We start from the raw sequence: 13,193 nt of genomic DNA on the forward strand, positions 1-13,193 counted from the left end.
AACTAAAATATATGTCCATACAAAGACTTGTAGCAATTGTTCACAGCAAAATTTTAAATAACGGCCCAAAACAGGAAACAACACAAATGTTCAACTAATGAATGGATAAACAAATGTGGTACATCCATACAATGAACACCATTTAGTAACAGTATGAATGCAATATCAGTGTGAAGTACTGATACATTCTGCAACATGGATGAACCTCAAAAATATTATGCTAAGTGAAAGAAACAAGACTACAAAAGACTACATATTGTATGATTATATTTATATGAAATTTCTAAAAAAGACAAAACTATAGAGACAGAAAGCAGATTAGTGGTTTCCTGAGGCAAGGGGTGGGAGTGAGGATTGACTGCAAAAAGGCACACAGGACATTTTTGGGGTGATGGAAATATTATAAAACTGGATTCTAGTGATGGTTGCATACTGTACAAATTACTAAAATTTGTCTAACTTTATCTTTAAAATGGATCAATTTTATGATATGTAAATTATGCCTTAATGAAACGATTTAAGAAGAAAAAAAGTCATTTTGGGATTGGGGCAAGATTAAAGATAGAAGACCATTTAGAAATCTCAAAGTGACTTCTCTTGTGTTTTGTTTCTTGGATTCTCATCTCCAGAGAACAAATCTCCCTTGAAAAATAAACACAAAACCACCTCTCCGTAGAAAAAACCAGAGTAGTGGCACATTCTTACACACCCTGATTCAGCAGACACCTGAGACGGGCATGAGAAAACCACCATAATTAACAAATGCATTCAGGTTGTGTTGATTTCACAGTTTGTCTAAGAACAATAGATAGGAACTTGCTTTATATTTGTGCAATAAAGGGTCAATTCTAGTGTGTTTTGCCAAAACAAACAAAGATTAAGGATAAATGGCCTTAAGGATAAATCGAAGATTCCATCTTTAGTGACAGAAAATTGTCCCTAGTCTCACCTCCTCAGTTGCACAACTCATAGGGTCTGCTCACCACCCTTCCTTACACTGGTGTTCCTCACCCTGACTAGCAGAAGGAAGGCATTGGTAAGCATACATTAAGGAGCAGGTGATTGAGTTTTAGGATGTCTCCTTTTCCATCTTTCCTCTCACCGTCTGTCTCTTCTCCCTCTCAATTTATCTTTCCAGTGTCTTATCTATTTTTGGTGTCACACCTTTTTTTCCCTTAGGTTCTATTATTGCCCTCAACAATTGTGGGGCCTGGGCCAAGAGTACAAATGGAGGCCTAGCCTGTCATATTTCTAAATATTTCGAAATTGCAAACTAAAATGTCAAACCGTTAAAATATGTTTTTGTCTCCTACCTTGACGTTTATCTCCATAACAACCAGGGAGGCCAAATGTGAATCTAGAATTCTCATACTCCTTGGCTTATGGAAGTTTAGAGAGAGTTCGCCCGTTCTCAACCCCAGGCTACAGCCCTCCCTACTTCTCTTCTCACCCCCGGTTCCATCCCACACCATGAGATGCCTCCTGTGCACAGCTATGGACACCCCAGCTCATATATCCAAGTTCCACCCTACTACATTGCCAGCCCCCCACAAACAGCTTCACCTTGGCCATCCCTCAGGTCTTAGGGCGTGTACTATTCTGGTGGGAAGATCCACCCTTGAGGAAGGGGAAGAAGCCAGGATAGGTCCTGGAAACGGGCTTGGGGCTATTGGGGCAGGCGATTTTGGAGTCTTGGTATCAAAAATGTGGTCTGGGAGGAGGAACACAGGACAAGTCCTCTTGGCCCACAGGAGTCCTTTGCCCTCTGGGAGAAGCAAGGCTGGAGTAGGGGTGGAGTGGGGGGCCATGTTGCCCAGATCCAGAGCAGTACTGATTGTCCTGATAAATTGTATTAATAGATTTCCCGATAGTCATCCATGCTTGTGATTCTGGAATAAACCCTGCTTAGTCATGCTTTTTTTTTATTTTTTATTTTTTATATACTGCTGGATTCCTTTTGCTAATGTTCTACATAGGAATTTTCCATCCATATTCCTAAACAACATTGATCTCTAGTCTTCTTTATTTGTGCTAATGATGTCAGGTTTCAATATCAGGGTTATATTAGTTTTGTAAATTGAATTGGGGAGGTCTCCATCTTCTTCTGTAAGTTATTTTGTTCCTTTTACTATGTTTCTTTTAAAATGTTATAAAAACGTTTTCAATGTAAAAAATTCAAACCACACAGAAGAAGCAAAAATTCCCATTGATTTTCCTTTCGAATCCTCATCCCCATGCTTAGAAATGACCACATTATCCATTTGCTGTGTATTCTTCAAGAACTTTTTTCATTTTCATACATACGTGTGCATATATGTAATTTGATACTTTTCTTTTTTAGATAAATGGGATTAAATTCTATGTACTGAATTGCAAGGTTTTGCTTTTATTCAGTGGATTTATATCTTGGAGAACTCACTATGTCAGTACATACAGGACTATCTTATCCTTTCTAAATACTACATAATAGTCCACAGTATGGATATATTTATTTAAAACTATTTCCCATTCGAGGGACATTTAACTGGGTCCCAAATTTTCTTCATTAACATGCTGCATGAAATAGTTTTTTCATAGCACTTGTTACCATATGATTTTATCCTATTTAGTCATTTGATTGATAGAATGTTCATTTGTTTATTGTTCTTTTTCTTAAAAAAACAAACAAACAACTTTTTCTGCTTGTTCTTACTGTGCCTAAAACTGTGTCTGGTACATAGTAGACACTCAGCAGATATTCACTGAATAAATGGATGAGTGAAGGACTAATGGCTCTTTGGGTGTATATGCTATTGCTTCTTCAAATTAGGTATCTATTTAGAAGTGGATCTGTCAGTCACAAGGTACAGGCATTTAATATTTCAGTAGATATGGTCAAATTGACCTTCAGTCTGACCAATAATACACAAGAGAATTCCCTTCTTCACACTCTTGCCAGCATTCACCATTAACAGAAAACTTTCATCCAATTTTTTAGTGAAATTTTAGTTTCTTCTTGCTGTTTTAATATGCGCTTCTTTGGATACTACTGCAGTTGATCATGTTTTTGTTTCTTGGCCATGTGGGAATCCTTATCTGTGAATTACATGTTTCTATTTTTTGTCCCTTTCCTACTTAGTTACTGCTATGTGGGAGATCTTTATTTTGGAAAATATTGTTAAATTATTTCTCCTAACCTGTTGCTTTTGACTTAACATTATGGTATCTTTCTAGTCTGCATTAAATTTGTTATATTTTAATGAATCAAACGTATTCTTCTTTTCTTTTAGGCTGTTTTTTTCTTCCAGTTTGAATCTTAATATCGATTGACTCGCCTCTGTGAATAATGAGAAATTTATCATAATCATAAAGAGTACCCTTTCGAATTGATATTCTTTAAATATTTGTTAGACTTTCATTTAAGAGGATAGAAAAAAAACTATTTTTCTTTTAATTATAGTGGAATATGGCTTCTTCATATATCAAATAAGGAATTTAGCCCGTGCGCTGAATGTCACAAAGCTTTTTAACGTATTGAGATTATCCTTCATTTTCGTCTTTTTCTTGTTCACAAGTAGACTTACAAAGAGTGGAAATAATCTGCAGTATTAAGTGAAAGGGGGCTTCAGCGCAGAGGGCCTAGAATACAGAAAAAGATGGGTTCTCACAGGGCCCACGGGAGGGCGGACTCCCATTCTGGGGGCAGGGTCTGATTCCCACAGCTCCTCCATTCCTGCCATAATCTGTTATCTCCCAATTATGTTTACTTAGAGGAGACAGGGAGTTAAACATGGGCTAGGTCTGGGATTTGATATCTGTTACATTTTTAGAGTCAGGATTTGGTTCCCTGGTGTAAACTTTTAAACTAGTAAATCGAACCTCTTTTATTTCTTTCTCAACAATGCCATCCCAACCTAAGTGCTCAGTGCTCAATAAGTGTTTGTCAACTTCTCTTTCACCTGCCCCTCCTCCCTCTATCCCTCCTCCCTGCCCTCCTTCTGGATAATCAGTAGCCCTTTTGAGAAAAGCCCAACTATTGGGGTCAGTGGTTCTCAACTGAGAGATGCACATCAGAATCACTTGGGTGGCTTAAAAAAAAAAGGACTCGTGGGCTGTACCCTAGATTGCTGAATCAGAATCATCAGGGATGAGGCCAGGAGTTCAGAAATGTTTAAAATTTCCCCAGGTGATATTGATGTGCAGCCAGGGTTGAGAATACCCAGATCTTGAATTTTAACATATGACTTAATCATTGAGGAACAGTTAAACCACTCAGTGAAGGTACAGTCAGCCAATGTGACTAATTCTATAGGATAAATGACCCAGTTTCTTTGACAAGTAGATGACATTAAAAACAGCAGGAAAGTGGAAAGTGTTATAAATGAAGACTTGAACATGTTAACCAAACACAATGCGTAGACTTTGGATACTGATTTGAACAAACTGAAAATAGGCATTTTGGGGACAATTAGAGAAAACTGAACACAGATTACTTTATATTAAGGAATCATTATTAATTCTGTTGGATGTAACTATGTGGGAGGAAGAAACTTTCTTCTACCTTTCTAGGTTTTTCTGGCTGGTCTAACCAATCAAATTGACATGAGACAGATTAACAAGAGAAAATAACCAAATTTAACTACATAGGTACCTATGTGAACCCCACATACATGAGAAGTTCACAGACAGAAAGGGAAAATGAAGCATGTAAGACACTCTGAGCTAAGGATGAGGTAAAGCACCTTGGGGCTTCAGAGAGGGGGAAGGTCATTCGCAGGATGATAAGAAGAGCAGATGTTCACTGTTTAGAAGTTTGTCCTGCCCCACAGATAGGTCATAAAACGTTATTTCTGGTGATAACTCCTATCATGGGCAAGGCCTCTAATTTAAATGTTTTAAGAAAGAGGTAAAAGTTTCTCATGAGCCCTCAGGGTCTCGACTGCCTTCAGCTCAAAATAATTCACATGCCAAAGGAGCTCATCTTGGGGAGGCCTGTTCTGAGGGCCCTCATGGTATTGGTGTGATGGTGGCGTTAATAAACAAAATCCTTATCCTTATCTTTAGTTCTTACCAGTTAGGGATAAATACTGCTGTATTTAAGGATGAAATAATATATCTGAAATTTGCTTTTCAATATTTCAAGGAAAAAAATGTGGGAGGAGACAAAGAAGTAGGAATGGCAGAGTGTTTCTAACCACTGAAACTGGGTGATAGGTACAAGGGAAGGGTTCTTTGCATTATTTTCTCTACTTTTGTATATGTTTGAAAATTTTGATAATGAAAACATTTTTAAAGAATGATACTATCTGTAAGAACTTGAAAACCCGAGCTCCTCGAGTCTGGTTTTCCTGACCCAGCCTCACCTGAGCCTTGTCAGCACCTTCCTTTGATGGATTCTTATTTCCTCTGGGGTGCACTTGATTGGATCAAGAAGCTTTATACAAGCTTTTCCTGTGGTTTCCTTACCTGCTTCTTTTAGTGGAAAACTAAAACCAAAGGGACGCTTTGCTGCTGACATTTCACTTCCTCTCTAATGTAGTGAAGCGCGGCGTCAGTGCTGGAGCAAGGGACCTCACCATCAGAGCTTCAGTGAGTGGCTACTCTCTTTGACCTTCAAACCTAGCCTGCCTTGCCCTTTCCGGCAACTCCACGGGTGGTACAGCAGAAAGAGCAACAGAAGGAGGGAAAGATAAAAGGATCACTTCACCAATAATTCGACCCCTCTTTATTAGCCTTCCCAGAAGTTCCTGACCATACTTTGCTGCTCCTGGCCCGAAACACAACTCTGATCATTAGATCTCCAATGGTTATGATGAATTTTAAGGATGGAAGGCAGGCCTTGGGAATCAGAGCACGAAGACTAAGTCTGGGTCCCTGATGATGCCACGGTGCTGACAACATACCAGCCCCAGGCTGCACACCTCCGGACCTCTTTCACATGGGAGAGAAATTAACTTTTGTCTTGTATTAGACATCGTTCCTTAGTTCTTTTGTAACATAATACATGTTCTATGCTATATGATACAAAATACACATTTTGTTCTTTGAAAAGGATAATAAAACAAAAAAAGACAAAATAAAAAAAAAAAGAGCAACAGGATGTGAATTCCAAGTGCAACTGTAGAGCTGAGTCTCTCAGGGGAGAGAGGTGTGTGGTCATCAAATCAAGCAGGTGAAACGAAAAGGCAAGATTTTCTTTCACTGAAATCATCAGAGAGGAAAAAAGAGCAAGAACCAGTAGAGTCTGTCTTTAGTGAAAAGAGTCTGGGGATTGTTTTTTGTTTTAATTAGCTCATTTAATTTGGCTTATAGGAAGCTATTGTGGTTGTGCTGTCTTGTTTTTTCTCTTGGGGGTTGGGGGAAGTGAAATCTTTTTCAAGGAGTTTCTTTAGGTTTTCAGTTGATTTTTTTTTTTTTTTTTTTTAAGATTCATGTGTGTTTAATGTGTATAAAGGTGAGGAGAGGACAGTCCTGAATCCAATCGCAATGTTCTGTAGAATTCATGCACTGGGGCCGGGGAAGGGGAGGGGGCCACAGAACCCGCACTTGAGCATGTACAACCATAAGCCCCCACCTGTGCTCCCAGAGCAACTGAGGGTTTGGCCACTTGCAAAGAGAGTTGAGGAAGGGGTTCTTGTTCCACCTGATCAAGGTCTTCATGGATGGTGGTCTCCATTACTCCTTCCTATATGGCAATAGGAATATCTTGGCCTACGGTTGGCTGGATCAACCAGGGAAGTCACATGCATGGTGGCTGGCTGATAAAGTGCTGAGTTCTTTTCATCTTTAGAACTCTGGGACTTTGAACCTCGGGATGAAGAATGTAGATATGATTCTAGGCATGGGAGCCCTTTAAAATTTATTCTTTAATCTGGTCTTTGTGGATAAACACTTTGGTTGTTTTCTGTGCTTTCACTATTGCAAACAATTGCAGTGACCACTGTTACACATGGATCATAGGCTAAATTCCTATTAGGTGAATTGCAGCCTGATAAGTCAAAGGATATTTGTAGCCTTCATTTTGGTGGATTGTGGCAAATCGGGAACTGCTTTTTCTAACTCGGTTTTCTTGATTTTTAACTTAAGAGTCATGTGTGTGTATGTTTAATAAAAACGATGAGAGGAAAGGTATGCTAACTATACAGTTAGTTATCCATGCTCTGACTGTGGTCAGACTGTTCCAATGCCACAACAAAGTCCCACTGGTGGCGGCTTACCCTAAATGCAGGAAAAGTACCTCAGAGGCAATCAACAATCTCTCAAAGTCTCATATTTTGAGTCCAGGTTCCATTAAGTGCTGTCAACAATGAACACACGAATATAAAACCATTTCTCTGACCTCTCTCTCTTGGCCTCTTGGCTTTTCCTGGACTTGTCAATTCCAGGAAATTACCATCCTCAGTTTGCTGATTCCGGCTGCTTCTACCTTACTCCCTCACAACACTAACCTCATCTTTGACCCTCTCGAAAGCACAGATTCCTCTTTCTTCTGATTCTTCTCAAAAAAGGTGAAAAGCGGAGCAGCAGGGTGGAGGGAGACCTGAACCTATATGCTACCAACTTTCTGGGTTAGAGACAGGACCACTGTTCACTCAGCCATTCCCTTTTTTTGTTTTGTTTTTGTTTTTTTCTTTCCTGCTGGGCAGAGAAGTGTAGCTGTTCTCTCAGCTGGCTGACATCACCTCATCTTTGGGCCACCACTATTTTGTGCTCTTATTAAATAAAGAAGCAAGCTTTGAAATCTACTCCTTGACAGCCCAATGGAGGGCAGGGGGGAACACCATGCTGCTTGTGTCAAAATCAAGGAGTGTGCCAAGAGCATTTCTCTGCATGACCTAAAGTTTCCTCTCAGAGTTTGTCTTGCCTGATGCTCCAGCACTATCCATTTTCAGAGCTACTTGATTCTACAGGTGATAAGCCTTGGAAATTTTGACTGCCTCAGGCTGCAGACAGAAAGTGAGGTTCCGACAATGGCTTTTGGGGATCACCAATATTTATTGAGGTCTGTTGTTATTTCCAGGATTAGCTTCCTGTGCTGCCATTTTTGCTGCCTTCGGGATCCTGGGCAGGCTGGGGCAGCATCTCTTGCTCGGTCAGGCCAGGTAGGGAGGGTGAACCTCAATATTTTGCAAAGACAGGTTCTGGGAGCTGGGGATCTTGTTTGCTGTGACTCTACCTCTCTGAATCCTGCCCAGCCTCAGGGATCATTTGCAACAGGCCAGCTTTGCCTGGCCTGGAGGTATGCAGGGAAGAAAGAGATGAAAGGCAACGGGAGAATGGAAGAGAGTCAGCAGAAGAGGCCCGCTGGGGGTGGCCAGGATGGGAAAGACGTCAGGGGCAATAGAGAGAGGAAGGGAAAAGGGGGTGGGAGGAGGGGAGGATCAAGGAAGGGAAATAACGGCCAGCAGATCTCTTCCCCCACATTCCTCCTGGAATTTTTTTCATTCCCTTGGTTATAGAAGAATAGCAATTAGCAAATTCAGTAAAAAGAGCCAGAAATGGAGATTGTTTGTGCATTTGGGGGCCAACATGCATTAGTGAAGGAATGTGACCAGAACTATATATAACCCCTCTCTTGGCCCACCCACCTGTCCTGCGGAGTGAGCGATGGTCTGTTTGTTCTAGGCTGGTATGTAGCTCATTGCACTCTGGGAGCCCACCATCTGGGCCCAAGTCTCGTTGCCAGTAGCTCTCGGTGACCATATATGGCAAAATGATATATGTGATAAAAAGAAGCCAAATTCTCTAGTTGCGTCAGCCCCCAGAGCATGCAGCCTGCCTGGCTTGAAACCTCTTGCAGCCCCGCTCTCTGCCCCCGCCCCCAACCCTTGCTCCGGAAACCAAAGGTGCTCAGCGATTGGCTGGGGGAGCAAGGGGATGGCTGAAGAGGCGGGTCCTCTGTGGGGCCTCCCCGGGTTCAATGTCTTCCACCACAAGCTCCCGTCCAGACTGACTTTAACGTGTGTTTGGGGTGTGGAGGATGATTAGCGAGGGTCAGGGCTGCGAGTATGTTTGACCATGGCCTTAAACCAGGAAGATTAGAAATGTAGAATGATAGCTCACATTCTTTTCAGAAAGCAGCCCGGTGTGGTGCCAGTGTGTATGTGGGTAATAGGGTGGAGGGCACAATTTACCCCCAATTCCAAGAACAAAGTTAACCCACGTTTGCCAACATACCTGCAATTCCCACCAGGAGAAAGAGTCAGTGTAGATTGCTTAGCTGGGGTGGGGAGTGGGGGTGATAAATTATTATATATAATTCCCTCTCCAAATTTTGTCTTTCTCCCCTTGCCCTGCCCCAGCAGCCAGACCCGTGGCTGCATTAACCCCTGCAGTGAGTTACCATTCTGGGCCAGGCACTGTGCCAGAAGCTGGGGGAAGATGACCAACAAGCAGCTAGCCCTGGAGGAGAGATGAGGCACTGCCCACTGCTGTAGGGGGTACCCAGCCAAGACTCAGGGACTCAAGGAGGCTCCTGGGAGGAGGTGACACTGGAGCCAAGCTTAAAGTACACGCAGTAGTTTGCCTAATAATGGATAAGGATTAGGAATAGAAACCCTAGGCTGAGGAAAGAGAGTGAGGGGGTGGGTGAGTTCCATGTTGGTGTAGTGAGATATGAGACTGGGAGGTAGGGCGGGGCCAGAACAGGGAGGCCTTTTCCAGGAAATGCTAAAGGGTCAGGACCTCTGCAGCCTCCTATCACATCGGAGCCCCTGGTCCTGAGCAATTGCCAGCTCAGGCACATACGCCAATATACTGTGGTATACACAGACACATACACACTCTTACGAATGTGCACAGAAATACACGTTCATGTATACCCATTGCTACAACACACAAGCAAAAGGGAAGAAAAGAAGAACAACGAAGTAAGAATGAGCCCAGGGAGAGAAGGCAGGCCAGGTGAAGGCACCTTGCCAGGAAGGGGTGGGCTGTGGGAGTGGGAAGTGTGTGGGAGGGAGAGCCAGGAGTTGTTGTTGGAAGGGGAGGGACATTCTAGCATGCTCTGAGCTCCCCTTTTGGAAAGAGAACAGACAGGAATGGAGACAGCTGGTCAGCAAAGGTATGGGGGTCAGGCAAGCATAGGCTTTCTAGCCCAGCCTTCCCCAACCAACAACTCAGCTCAGGAAGTGTATATCTGTGTCTTTGCACGGGGCCAACACCCTCTCTCCATCAGACTTCCCCATTGTCCTTGCCTGTAGGCACTGTGGCCCCTTTAGCTCCACTTCTCTGAGCTGACCACAGAGGCTGGGGCACTGGCTGCAGGAGATCCCTGAGAAAATGCTGTGGTGTGATCCAGCAGGGAAATAGGGTCGGGGGGCCTTGTCTGGCTTTCTTCCCTCCAGGGTGCATATATTGACTAGATGTGTCCCCTGACATCCTGGAAGCACGAGAGCCTGTTTTAAAAGGAAAACTGTGGCCCCTCTTCTCTGAGCTGACCACAGAGGCTGGGGCACTGGCTGCAGGAGATCCCTGAGAAAATGCTGTGGTGTGATCCAGCAGGGAAATAGGGTCGGGGGGCCTTGTCTGGCTTTCTTCCCTCCAGGGTGCATATATTGACTAGATGTGTCCCCTGACATCCTGGAAGCACGAGAGCCTGTTTTAAAAGGAAGTGAGTGTCCTCATCTGTCAACATGCCTTCAGAGAGCTTTGTCCACTGAGCATTCAGAGGGGGAGGATAAATTTTAGGACTCAACTTAGTCATTGCTTCCACTAGGAAGTCCTTCCTGGCTCCCCAGGGCAAGACAGGCACCCTCCTGTGTGCTCACCCAGACATCACAAAGCAGCAGGATATGTCCAGGGGGAGCAAGGAGCAAAGCGCAATGTCTCTTGTGACCTAGCTTGGAAGTCACACATTGTCATTTCAAATATGTTCTGTTTGTTTTACAGAATAAGACAAGTAGGAAATGACACTCCGGCAAGAATACTAGGAGGTGGTCTACGGCCATGCTAACCTGAATAAGCCCAGTACCGTCTTATCTCAGAAGCTAAGCAGGGTTGGGCCTGGTTTGTACTTGGATGGGAGACCACCTAGGAAAACCAGGTGCTGTAGGCGTAAAGAAAATAATAATAAAAAAAATAAGAGATTGTAAACTGACAAGGTCCTTGCAATCTGTGAGGTCAACCAAGGGTTGCCTCACCTAAAAATACAAATATCAGGAGGCGAAGTTTTTAAGGGCCATCTTGGAGGCTGATTGCCATAGTTACTAGTTTTGTGTTATTTATTAGGCAACCTTAGACAACTAACAGCGTGGATGCCCTTGAAATGGTAGTTAGGCTCAGGGTGACAGGCAGATAAGTTTGGGTGGGACTTAATTCTATATTCTCTTTATTAGACAAGATTCTTATGTCTCTATATTAGACAGGATTTTTTCCATTATGAGATATAAAAATTCACTTTAAACTGAAATATAGAAATTTATTGACCCACATAACAGAAAAGCCTAGAAATAGTGCTGGTTTCAAAAGAAGCTAAAATTAAGATTTCATGAGAAAGTACAAAACTATTTGCCAAATGGGAATCATGGAGAAGTCAGAAGTTTTTGGAGGAGGAAGGGGCCAGTAGAAGTGAGAATAGTGGTGATGGAGGTTCACTGTACTATTCTCTTAACTTTTATATATGTTTTAAAATTTCTACAACAAAAAGTAAAAAACAATAACAAAAAAACCAGAATGAGCACGCTTTCTAGGAGAGCGTCACTTCTGTTGGTCTGTCTCTCTTCACACACATACTGCCAACCACAATCATGCGCACATCACAGTGTTCTCAAGGCACAGAGTGATTCTCTGTGTCGAGTTGCTTCAGAGACAGATCTGGACGCCCCCCACCCACCCAAAGTCCCCAGCCATTCCAGATGACAAGCCTTATTCCCCTTTCCATAATGGGAAGTCCTCTTTGCTCTGACCCCCATGTCTGTGGTATCTCTTTGTTGCTTTCCAATAAATCAGTCCAAACTGAGGGCGCTTGCCCAGCCAAAGAGGTTGGGCCACTCGGCTTCTTTGGATGGATGCAGAAACAGATCCCAAGGACAAGAACGGCATCTGTCATGGTCTACCTACAGTGCTCAAGACCAGACTTGGTACGTATCAGATGCTCCGTAAATATTTATTGAATGAATGAAATATTTTCAATAAAATGGGAGTTGTAAGGACACAGAAGGTCCAGACTTGGAGTGGAAGTCAGAAGGGAAGCAGCCTCAGGGACCAGCTAGACTACTGTAGGTTCCCTTCCTCTCAGAGTCTCTGCCTCACTTTGCATTTGCTCCATTCTCCTCCCTTTCCTTCTGGCTTCCTTTGCCTACTTGTCTCCACTCACAACAGCTCAGCGATCCACAATCCCTGTGCTTCCTTACGGCATCCTTCACTTCCAACTTTCAGGTCCTGCCTTCCAAGATCTGATTCCTTTCTCATATATTGAACCACTTCCTCCAAACTATATCTTTCACATCAATATTTAAAGATTCTCTAGGCTCTCCCATTGAAGTAACAAACAGATCCTCTCTTGACACATGTCCTCTTCCAGTTACTGCCTTTTTCCCTTTCACAATCACTTTCTTTAAAGGGCATTATATTCCGTTTTCCTTTCTTTACCTCACACTCAGTTCTTACTCCTCTGGCTTCTAACTCCATCATGCCACAGACATACTTCTCATTCTGCTACCAGTGACATCCTAGTTGTTCACATCCTCATCTTGCATGACCCCTCAATCACATTAGATATAGTTGATCAATCCTTTTATGAATTCACCGAGTCTCCCCTCCCCCATTCCCTCTATCTCAGCATCCTTCATGCCCATCTCTCAGGCTGGTGGAATTTCTTAAGGCAAGGCACCAGGGCCTCCTTGTTGCCTACTCTGTACTCTCACTGGGCAGGTCATTCATCTTACATATGTAGGCTCTTCTGTTACTATATATACATCTATGACTCCTGAGATAATCATTATCCATTTTCCTCTCCTTCCAGGAACGTGTAGGTCTTCACCATCTCGGGACATGGTTATGAACATGAGCGTAGGTGACACATGTCCATGGCAGAAGCTTTGAAAATCGGTGTGCGATTCCCTATGTCTCTGTTCTCTGCTTTAATCATAAGGGGAGCACGTGATGAGATGAAAGAAAGTTTCATCAGTCTGGTCCCTGAGCGTCTATGACTAGCAAAGCCTCCTGATGACCTATTTTAGATATGTAGCATAATAAGAAATAAATGTCTTGTT

The 13,193-nt window shown here is 42.8% G+C and overlaps 1 pseudogene; it reads left to right on the forward strand.

Moving 5' to 3' along the window:
• The first annotated feature begins 10,916 nt into the window (after positions 1 to 10,916).
• On the forward strand, positions 10,917 to 11,035 carry LOC112471487 (annotated as a pseudogene).
• Positions 11,036 to 13,193: the final 2,158 nt, after the last annotated feature.

Source organism: Pteropus alecto, unplaced genomic scaffold (assembly GCF_000325575.1).
Source record: "Pteropus alecto unplaced genomic scaffold, ASM32557v1 scaffold398, whole genome shotgun sequence".
Lineage (NCBI taxonomy): Eukaryota > Metazoa > Chordata > Mammalia > Chiroptera > Pteropodidae > Pteropus > Pteropus alecto.